Raw genomic sequence first — 11,859 nt, 5'->3', positions numbered from 1 at the left:
GGCTCGGAGGGTGGGTCGGGGACGCGGTTCCTCCCGCTGAGGCTTCGCCGCTCCGCGGGCGCGTTGTGGATTGGGAGCGGGCGGGCGAGCCCTCCCGGGACGTGCCAGACATTAAAAGGATTACCGGAGGAGGGGGATGGAGGGGGCCGGAGTTTCGAGAAGGAGTGAGGCTGAGCAAATTCCGCAACCGGGGTGGGGAGCGGGACACCCCCGATTTCTTCGCGAGCATCCCCGCCGGGCGCTTACCTTGTAGAGCGGGCGGGCGCCCTCAGTGCCGGTGCTGCGGGGCCATGGGGCCGGGCGGTGGCGGCGGCGGGACGGGGCTCAGCCCCGCAGCCCGGGCAGGGCCGCCGAGGGCTGCATTGTTCCGGCGAGCCCCGGCCCTCCCGGCCCCGCCACCTGTTGCGCACCGGGGCGGGGGCTGCGGCGGGGCTGCGGCGGGCGGCCCCCGGGGCCGGTACCTGGCCGGGGCCGGGGCCGGCGCCGCCTGCTCGGCGCTGAGTGACAGCTGCTAATTTGCCGGCCGTGCCCCGCTGCCTGTCCCCGCGCTCCCCGCGCCCTCCTTTATCTTATCAGAGCCCATAATTACAATTGCTATTTTGCTTCCTCGAATCAGCAATCAGCGCTATCTGCCGCCGCTGGAGAGGCAGCTCCTGTCAGCCGCCCCTGAGTGACAGCGCGGCGGCTGCCCCGCCGCACAAGCACAGTCATACTCACACACACGCGTGCATGGCCCGCCCGCACACACACACGGCCCCGCACACGCCTGTGCAGCCCTCCCGCACACGCACTGCCGTGCAGGCACACACGCAGGCTGCACCCAGTCCTTTTCACACACACAGCTGGCACATGCGTGCAGCATTTCCCGTGAGGTGCCCTCCTTCTCACTCGCACCCCTCACACTCTGCACGCCCCAGCACAGCTATGCACGCTTTGCTTTGCTTGCCCCTACCCGCAAAATGCAACCCTCTGCCTCACACACCATCACACCAGCCGCAGCCACAGGACAGTTCTCTCTCTCACGTGCACACTGACACTCAGCCTGTGCACTTTCCCACTTGCCCAGGCACCCAACAGCCCTAGACACAAGTGCACCAACACCTCTCCCCACCACACAATGTGTCACCCCAAAACTCTGCCTACTGTCACTTCTGGGGATGGATCCCCAGGGTTCTCACCTGATCTCGCTCAGCATCCTCATTGCTGAGGGGTGCTGCAGGCAGGCAGGGGAGCCTGGGCACTGCCCCATGACTGGGCTGACCCTACAGGGCCCAAGGAGAAAACAGTCCCTGCATCAGTACTAACAAACCCAGTACAGCACAGGATGAGCAACTGCCTTGTGCTGGGCAAAATTACCCCAAAATTCAGTTTGTTGTTCATTTTCGTTCCTTTTCTTTGGTCCAAAAAGACATTTCTAGGGGGTTTCCTATGTGTAGGAAGAAGTCTTGGGCCAAAACTGCATTTAACTGGAAGTATTTAGGAGGACCAGGAACAGGCAGGAGAGGCACTGAAGGGCTCAGCAGAAGCAGGAGCTGGTTTCCAAGGGCACAACACATTCACACACTCAGCTCATCAGTACGGCACATGGTCAGGAGAAAAACCCTCCAGGCTGAGCTGTGTGAACAGCTGATGTACCACAGCACAGGTGAGGTGGTTCCTCCTATGCACCTCTCTGCACTGCCTAAGGAAAACCAGGCAAAACCAGAGCAGGAAACACTAGACTCTCCTGATGCTCTAAATTCAGGCAATCCATACTTTTTTATGTATTAGAAAATCAAGGAATTCAGTCTATTTCCCAAATGCTGCTCTCCTTCACCAGTGGCCCCCTCTACCTTATCCCTGGTGGGCAGGGGATCAGGCAGGCAGGCACATGTTACCTTGCACACCACAGTCTACTCAACAGCACCACTTCCAGAACAGCCCAGACTGCCTTAAATTGGGAGATTTATGGCGTCCTGTACGGGGTCAGAGGCAGCTGCAAGCTGACAGTCCCGTGTGCCCCCTGCCCTCAGCAAACAGGCTCAAGTGCCAGTCATGGCCGTAAAATCAAGCCAGTGTGGGATCACGCAGGGGTGGCCACACTTTGCCTGACAGGGGATGACAGACGATGCTCCTGTCAGCCATCCTCAGGCCTACAGCCAAAGCCTTCACAGCCCCCATCCTACCCCACCTTTGGGAAGGGAAAAGGAATGAGCAGGTCAGTGTCAGCAGCCAGGGACAGGCAACATCACAGCTGCTGGGCTCACCCCACCTCTGCTGCTGCCTTGGATCATGGCCACAATCTGCTCCTTGCAGGGATGATGGGACCTGCACAGAGGCATTTGCCTTCTTTCCTTGGTGCTTCCCAGCCCACCTGTGTTTGCATCAAGAGTGACACCCCCACCCCCTTTTGTTTTTAAGTAAAAAAAACTTTTTGGATAGGCTCTCGCCCTTGCCAGGCAGAACAAGGGAAATCTGCCTGCCTGCCAGCTCCTTCACAGGCCATCTGAGATAAGGCCCCTGGTCCACAGGGTGAGCATCCCCTCCATCCCCTGGCACAAGGCTAAATGGCTTGTCTGGCTCTCCTGGGGAGAAGAGAAACTCCAGCCCTGTGTCCTGAGACCAGCTGGGCCTCAGGCCAAGCTGCTGTGGAGATGGTGGAAGAAAGCCCCTTGTGGCAGAAAGGCTTGGGGACCTGCTGTGCCCCGAACACCAAGCAGCCATTGGGCTGTGATCCCTGGAAGAGGCTTACCAGCATGGTCCCATCAGATCTTGTTCTGCTGCCCCTCTGCTCCATTGCCCTGATCTGCAGAACTGGGACCATGTTTAGACTGGTCAGATACAGAAGGGTTTTCCTTCAGAGAAGAGCTCATGGTCATGTTCATCAGGGACATTAAATGCTGCAGATGACGCATCAGCAGCAGAGCAGCAGCAGCAGAGCTGCAGCCCTCCCATCCCCTTTCCCACAAAGCTGAGGGTACCAAGGTGCAGCCACAGGGCTACAACACCAAAAAGCAGGAGCTGAGAGAGGAACCAGGACACAGATCTGTCCCAGCCTGGCTGGGGTCCAGGCTTGGTCTCAAACTTTGCCCACCTCCTTCACCCCACACAGAACCTCCTGTCAACTGGGGAGTGTGGAGGCAGCTCCTGGAGCAGCCTAGACTGAGATAAGACAGGAAGCAGATCAGGAGAGTCTTTGAGATGGACAGAGCAGCAAGTGAGGGACTGTGAGACTCTGGGAGAGGTCTGTGCCTCTCCATACATCAGGGACTGGAGAGAGCGCAGCAGGTGCTGAAGAAAGCTCTTCCCATTCCCCTTGTGATGCTCAGCACAGCACCCCCTCAACCCAGGGCCACCCCAGCACCATCCCTTCTCTCTCCCAGGATCTCCCTTAGAACATCTGCAGGACAGAGCCAGATTCCTTCTCCTTCCTGCCTGCTTCTTTATCATCCCAGTCTAGCCCAGTTCTAGCCAGAAATGGTCCGCATACACACCTTTCCTTGTGCAGGATGACAAACAGTGGTGTCATGCTCCACACAAGAGGTCAAAGCCAGGAAGGAGCATCAGCCTGAAACCTTTCCACTAGCACCCCTTCTTTCAGAAAGGCAGAGACAAGGAAAACAACACCAACTGCAGCTTTAGGGGCAAGCAGTCCAAACTGGGCTGAATGGAGACAAGAGCTCCTGGCAAACTGGGAGTCCATATCATAAGAGGAGTCTGGGAGAATTTGGAGTGAGGGGATGCCAGCAAAACACCCACAGGAGTTTTGTCTTGAATACCTCTTTCTGGGAGAACAACCAGTGGATAGTTTCAAGGGATACTATCAGGTGGAGAAGCAACCAGGACGCTGCTCTCACTCAGAGAGAGAGGCTAAGAGGCAGAGTTTCCTGCTCCTGCCAGGCAGGGACACAGACAGGACCACAGCGCTAATCCCGACTGATGGAGGAGAGCAGTACCTGCAGCAGCACACAGCCACGCTGAGCCGCCCAGAGGGCGAGGAGAGCTCCTCTCTGCAGGTGCAGAGGGCTCAGACCGTCTGCAGAGCAGTTGCCTGGGGGACTCTGAAAGGTGACAGACAGTGTAGGCAGTAGGCTTTAGGGTTAGCCAAAGGTTGGGGCTCACAAAGGTGGGGACACTGAAGTGCAGGAAGCACTGCCCAATACCTGAGCATCTCTCTCTGCTCCAACACCATATGAAGAAGAGCCAAAATGCACAAACCCCAGAATCCAGTAATGTTTTACAGCCATACCTGGAGGATGCTTGGCCATAAACTAACTTTTTCCACCGCAAAATAAAGACATAGAGGTTTCCCAGCAAAGCCAGAGGGATATTAGCCCACTCCACCCTCAGCCTTCCCAGCCCCGTGGCCCAGTGCCCCCAGCCCTGCCTGCTGATCCTTCACTGTGGCTTTAATGGGCCGTTTCAGAGGCAACAGCAGCTCCTCCATGGCTGAGCAGCACGGAGCAGCCTGGGGCAATCCCACTGCTCACCATTAACCTGCCCCCACCCCCCAAAGGGAAGGAACTTGGTGAAACCCCATTGGGATGTGTTGCATGGGAATGACCTTGTCTTCACTACCCACAGCACCAAGGCAGCCCCAGGGCAAACGAGGAGCGGGGAGGGGAGACACAGCCCACTCACAATTAATTCTTCTTTCTATTCAATTACTAGCAGCAAGACTGAGGCATGTTTTGTGGGCAGTGGGAGCACCAGGCCAGGAGACTGTCCCTGTGTTCTGGTCACAGGCCCCTGGATCCCCCGGTGCAGGACCAGCCTGGATAAGGTGGCCCTCTCTGGTCACTCTTCAGCAGCCTGCTCTCACAGCTTCCTTTCAGGGAATCGGGCTGACTCCTTGCCCCTCACCATCTCCTGTCCCTCCTATCCAGCCACTTTCCAGGAACACAACCTTTGCTTCCATAATTTCAGTCTGTGCTCCTGGAATTGCAGGTGTCAGTATTGGCTTCACCATCCTCCTGTGGCCATATACTGGCTCCCAGGAGCAATGCCCCTGCAGATCAGAGAAGACAAAGCTGGACTCTGCTTTCCATCCAGGCTGGGCCATAGGGAGGAGAGCTCACCACGCACAACAGCAGGGCTGCCAGCACAGCAGGGGCTCAGCCTGGGTGGCTCAGCCTGTGGCAGCTTCACTCCTGGCTCCCAGGTAGAGCAGAGGATCATCCTGTCATCCAGGATGGTCCATGGATGGCCACATGGATTTTCCAATGGATTTTCCAATGGTTAAGCATCCCCTATATTCAGGTCTGCTGAGGCTGGTGCACTTCTCATGTCTGGCATCCCCACCCAGCACATGGGGTGAGCCAGGCACATGGGTAATGCTCTGGCAGAGATGAGCAAGACCAAGAGCCTTGTGAAGGGCACTGAAGGGGAGGCACATGCTCAGGTCCCATCCATCTGCAAGGAGAGAGAACTGGGATGGCTCTGCAACTTCCCAGCTCAGGAAGGGGTCCACGCAGAGTCCTTGAGCTAGGCAAGCCAGAAACAAAGACCAAGAGTCACAGTGAGGGCAATTCACATGGCATCAGCTCAGGGAAAAGGTGATATCTCCTACCCTGCATGATTTCAACCCCAGGCTGAATATTTTTGTGCAATTCTGCTCTGCATTGAACAGGAGTCAGCAAACAAGCAGCCTGGCGAGGAATGGCCATGACACGTGCTCAGGGAAGGGGTAACACCCATGGCCATGTGGATGAGGATGTGTGTGCTCATGGCCCTTAGGCAGCTCCACTCCATTCCTGACCCCCTTGTACAGAACAAACAGCACCTCCAGAACCTGGTCCCAAGGCATTCCTGGCTGGCACAACTTCCCCAGCATCACAGCCCCAGCCCAAGCTGGGGTCTCCAGCCACACATCATCAGGCGGGGTTGAGAAAGGGGGGGTCAAAGCCAGGCTGGGTAGGCAGGGGTTCCACTGGCCACCCAGGAAGGTGGGAGCCATCACTCAATGCCAGGTGTCACTGTCCTGTCTGTGGGATGGGGTCTATGGCTCCTTCAGGATCACCAGCAGCATTTTGCAGAGATGCAAAATGCTGTTCCTTTCTTGCCGCATTTCCCAGGCAGCCCCATCAGGCAATTTGGCTCGGTTTGGGTCCTCTTAGGAAGAGGACTTCTACACCCAGCCTGCAGTGGGGTTAAGCCTAAAACCAACAGCATGGCCCAGGGGGGGAGCTCCACGTCACTGTAACTCTACCTTCGTTTGTTTGCTTACAGCATCCACCCAAAATGCCCGTGTGTGTCTCTGGGCCTCTGTGTCAGTGGCAGCTGAACTGCTGACCCCAGGAGTTTGCAAAACATCAGGGTTATGGCCCCTTTGACATCCCAGCCCAGCAGAGCCACAGCTCATCCTGACCCTGGCCCCAAGGAGCCAGGCCCCAGGGCACCCCACATGGCCATGGGGAGACAGTGGGGCCAGTGGGAGCAAACCCCAAAGAAGTGTTGAGGTGGACACACATGGTATTTGCTGCTGTCCAGACTTGGCTGCACCCCTCACATTTCTGTGGACCACCACAACACAGACCCACCCTAAACCCCCTGCTAGTCCTTAGCCATGCCCAGCCCTTCATCTTCTGTCAACCCTAGAGCCCCCACCCCATGATGGGATGGGGACTGGCACAGGAACTGTGCCCCTTGCCAGCTTCCATGCCCAGGCCATGCCTGGTCTCTGTGCTGCCCTGCAGACCTCTGTTTTAGGAAGGTGGGGAACATATGGTCACAGGCAAAACAACACCCAGAGCCTGGAGACAGCCTGCAACTGATTTCTCCCCAGTAGGAGCTGTGGTAGGGGACTTCATGCCATCCTGGAGTGTGGCATGCACAACCCAAGCTGCCATCATGGTGCAGATACCACCTCCAGGATGTGCAGGTGTGGGTGTGCAGGGAGTCAGGCTAGGCACAGGTACAAATGCCCAGGGAGCTCAGGTGGAGTTCGAGAGCTCTCCAAACATTCTACTTCCATTTTTTTCTCCAGGAGCTAAAATCCTACCTCCCAATGGCCAGGCCCCACTGCTAGACCATGCTGGCTTCCCCTGTGAGCTGAACATTAGGAGGTCTAGCAGGACAGACCTGCCACAGACAAGGTTTTTGTCCCCTCTGCTCCTCATCCTCTACTCTGCCCATCAGCAACAACCCTTCCTATCCAGCCCCAAAAACCTCATGCACTGCAGCTCTCTGCCTGCCTAAGAGCCAGTCAGGGGAGCAGGGAATGGAGGTGTGGAGTAGTGTGAGGTGTCCCCCAGGCCCTGTGCAGAGACATCACCAGCAAGGATACCACAGAAGATAAATCCTGCCCATCCAGGCTAGGGCTCTGCCACAGACATCCCTGAGAGAAAAACTCTGAGAGATCCTAAATCCCCTTGGGACACAGTCCAGATGTTCCCTGGATGCCACCATCCCGTTCCCTGGATGCCACCATACTGGCAGGGACATGTGGGCAGTAGTGGCAGTTGTGCCAGTGTCAGGGACAGCCCAGACCTGAGTGATTAGATTGCACCTCAAGGGGTTGGAGGGCAGGACACCTGTGGGTGCTGAGCACAGAGCTGCCAACACTGCCCTGATGTGAGGTGGCTGTGCAGAGGCTCAGGAGGGGACAGTGTGGGACAGCTGCAGGGAGCCTCAACCCAGGCTGCTCTGCATGGAGCTCTCTGCCACGGCCCAAACATATTCACTTTTAGCACCTCACGTGTCTGTGAGTGTCTGTGAATTTCAACCAGCACGACCCCTGATCCAACATTATCCCGTGCTTCTCCAGCTGTGCCCTTAGTGCACAACAAAAATCCACAGCTGCCACAGCAGCACCTCCATGGAAACAGCCCCCTCTTGCATTCTGGGCAGCACTGTGGGACTGGGGACACAAATCCACATCAGCAGCCTCATTATCACAGCCTGCCACCATCCTGGGCATGAGCTAACTCCTGTGCCAGGGTGTGAATCCAGACATCTGCTGTGGAACTGGGAGCAGGAGGAACCTCTTCTCCCACAAAACACTCAGTGGGTGAACAGCCACACATTCAAGCTCCCAACAAACTTGAGACAGCCTGGGGAGGACTCAGCACATGTCTGAGTACCAGCCTGCAGGAGATGACACCAGACCTCAGCTTCAGTTTTTCCAGCAGAGAAGGCCATTCCCACACAGTGCACCAGCACCATTTCCCTTTGCAAGGCATATTGATGGGAAGAGGATGGGAATTACTGGCAGCCTGGCCCTTCCAGATCCTGCTGCTGCCTCCTTTGGTTGCAATCTGTCCTCAGCTCAGCTCTACCAGGGACTGCCCTGGCTACCTGAGCAATAGCAGAGATGCCCACTGTCAGCAGGATGGAACAGGGATGGCACAGTCAGCTAGCGCTCCAGAGAGCAGGACACTCATCACACCCACCATCAGGGTAGTCCCAGCTAAAGGTGGCTTTGCTGGCCCTTTTTCTGGCTCCTGCTGCCACCAGGGTGCCTCATGGCTCTCTGCCCACTTTGCAGGGCTGCTGCACCCCAAGATAATGGGATGCTGCATCTTCCTGGGGTGTCCCCCTCGCTTCCTTCAAAGCCCAGGCAGCCAAGACTCTGAGAAAAAGAGCTTTACCCTGGATCAGCGTGGGAACCAGCAACAGGGAGCTCATGGAGCAGGAGACCAGCCCCACCTACAGCACATTCACAGCTGTGCTGCTCAGCCGCCCTGGGGCCGTGGTCTAAGCCGCAAAGAGTTGAAACCCAGCCAGAACTCTGATGGGGCAGGACCCGCTGGGGCATCAAAAGGAAAACCACTTCCTGGCCATGCTCAGCAGAGCAGCTCCCCATCCTGCTCCTCCATCCCTGAAATAGCAACTCAGACCTGACCTCTGAAATCAGAGCATCCTCTGGGAGCTGCTGGCCTGGCCCAGCCACCCAGAGGGAGGAGGCAGCCAAGCCCCAGCCCAGCAAGGCTGCACCTGAGCCAGGCCTTGCAGCAAGCAGCCCGACCCTCTCACCAGGAGCAGCAGGCTGGTTTTGGGGGGCTGTAGTGTGTGGCACCATGGGTGCACAGCCACCTTCATGCAGGATGAGCTCCACATTAAGCTCCATTTCTCTGCAGCATGGCTCAGCCAGGGGCAGGGTTACCCTCTGCTGCCAGAGCAGGGAGGGATCCATCACCAGCTGCATCAGCATGCAGAGCCCTGAAGCAGCAGAGGGGGGATGCTCAGATCAAATCAACTTCCGGAGCAATCCTAGAGCCACCTGGACTGGGGCATCATTTGGCACCCCAGGTAATGGCACCTCCATCCCCTGTTGGGAGAGTGATGGGCTCCACACCTTTACGCATGTCTCCAGCATGGGGAGCTCAGGTATGTACATAGAAACACAAACACTGGATTACCCTCTCAAGCTGTGGGAGACAAGGCAGCCCCACACCAGGAGCCCCAGCCTCACTCCCTGTGCACAGAAAGCCTCCTGCCCCCCACCAGCACTGAGTACCCCCCAGCCCAGCCATGCCCGAGCCCACCTGCTCTTAGCTAGCCCTGTTTGTTTGCCCAAGGTATTTGCAGCCGGGGGCACCTGCTTTGATACCATCAGCTCCACGAAGGAAGCTGCTCACCTAGCGTGACCCCTGTAATCCCATCCTTCCCCATTAAGTGCTGTGTGAGCGCATCCCCCCTCCCAGCCTCCTGACATTGCAGCATTTATCTCCCTCTCCCCAAGCTGAGCACATCAAGGCTCTGACATTGCTGGGGAGCAGGAAGCAAACTTCCCGAAGTCACTTAGAAAGGGGCTTGGTAGTACCAACACACCCCAGCCCCTCTATTGCTCTCTCTGTGTTGGGGGCACCCAATTCCCACGGCATTCCCTACAGCAGCACTGGGGACCAGCCAGCAGTCATGGCAAGATCTAGAGCTGAGCTTGTTCTACAGCAGGGTGCACAAGCTTTGTCTCCTCAAGCCTCCTGCCACCACTCTCATGTCCCCCATGGTGCCACCTTTGCCCCCTGCCAGGACAGTCCTGCCTGCCTCTGTTCCAGCTACCTAGACACCCTGAAGTACAGACACCAGTAGCCTCAAATAATCTCCTTTTACTGTTGAAGAGGCCAAATGCTCCTTCCTGTTAGCTGACACAGCCTCTTCCACTGTGTGAAGCAACAGTATCACCCTTCCAGGACTGAGCAGTGCCCATTCCCTTCGCTCATCACTCCCCATCAGGCTTGGAAGGAGCTGCCTCCCCCAACCCTCCTTTCCAAGAGTGCCTTGTTAAAAACGGTCTGCTGGCTCCCGTTCCCCTGGAGTCAGGCTGCATTTCCGCGGAGCACAAGCACAGTCAAGGTCTGGCAGACAGATTATCCATGACCCCTTCCAGGTGCACATAGCGACGGAAATCTGCAAAGTGATGGGGTGCCAACCCTGGCAGGGGCTGGACGCTGTCCCAGCGCTGTCCTAGCCACGGTTCCATCCAAAGCCCAGGACTCCTTTCCCGTACCATCAGCACAGGGCACTGGTGCCCTTGCGCCCACTGACGCCTCTCCAATATCCACTGCCCCACAGGGAGGATGCTCCTGCCTCCCTTCACCCAGCTCAGCTGCAGAAATGTCCCGCTACTTAGGACATTCCTACGGCAACGGGGTTTGCCGAGAGATCCGACTGCGCCTGTGGGTACGGGCACCGAGCGCCAGCCCCGGGCACAGGGGATGGCGGAGGGACACCGCACCTCGCCGGGGGACAGGACCCCGGCCAGCCACACCCGCCCTGTCACCGGAAAGGAGAAGCAGCAGGGCGGGATGCCCTGTGCAAGCTGCCGGGGAAGGGACGGGCCCTCGGTGCGGGAGTGGCGGGTGCCGGTGCCCCGGAGCGGCCTGCAGAGCCCGCCTGCCCCCTGGCGGTGCCGCGCTGGCCCCCGCCGCCTCTCCAGCCCCGCATCCTCGCCCTGCGCTGCGGCGGGGCCCTGAACCAAACAGGGGTTCAGCTCCCCCGAGCCGGCTTTCTCCGCTGCTGCCCCCAGGCAGCCGAGATCGCGTTCCCCGAGTTTGGATGCCAGTGGTCTTTGAGACATGGAATTTCTTGGGTTGGAAGGGACTTTTAAAGGCCGTCTTGTCTAACCCCTCTGCCCTGGACAGGGGCATCTTTAACTAGATCAGGTTACTCAGAGCCCTGCTCAACCTGATCTTGAATGTTTTTGGGGATGGGGCATCTACCACTTCTCTGGGCAATGTCATTGGTTTACCACCCCCAAGGGTGGTAAAAAGCTCTTCTTCCTTATATTTAATTTAAATAAACCCTTTTAGTATAAAATTATTACCCCTTGTCCCACCTCAACAGGCCTTGCTAAAACATCTGTCCCCATATTTCTTACAAGCCCCCTTTAAGCACTGAAATGCCACAGGAAGATCTCCCCAGAGCCAGCTCTTCTTCAGTCTTTCAAGCCTCATTCTGAGAGCTAAGCAAGGTCTGTTTGAGGCCAGAAGGAAACAGTGAGTAGGTGCAAAGGAGCTGCACACGTTCCAGAGATGAGAAACATAATCTAGAAAAGAGCCTGAGCTGAGGATCCACCCTGGATTTCCTACATGAGTCCAGGCTACTGAGAAACTCACTGTGCCAGGGCATCCACAGAGCCAGCATGACAGAACAGCCCACGGTGCTTCTCAGGGACAACAACCAGTGTCTCAGACAAGGAGGACTGGGACAGGCATTGACATGGGCCAAGAATGCAAGACTGATTGCAGAGAAACTGCCAGAGAAACATTTAAGGGCAGAACCAGCCACCATGGGTGAAAAATGCTACCTGGCTGAAGTGCAGAAAGGATCAAACCCTCTCCAGGTACCCAGGCGAGGGGGACACAACTCTTCAACACAGGTCACAGCTCAAAATTGCCCCACTAAAGCGTGCATGGGAAGAACCTGCCAGACAGCAGA

This window comes from Serinus canaria, chromosome 6 (genome assembly GCF_022539315.1).
Source record: "Serinus canaria isolate serCan28SL12 chromosome 6, serCan2020, whole genome shotgun sequence".
Taxonomy (NCBI): domain Eukaryota; kingdom Metazoa; phylum Chordata; class Aves; order Passeriformes; family Fringillidae; genus Serinus; species Serinus canaria.
This window is presented reverse-complemented; position numbering follows the sequence as displayed.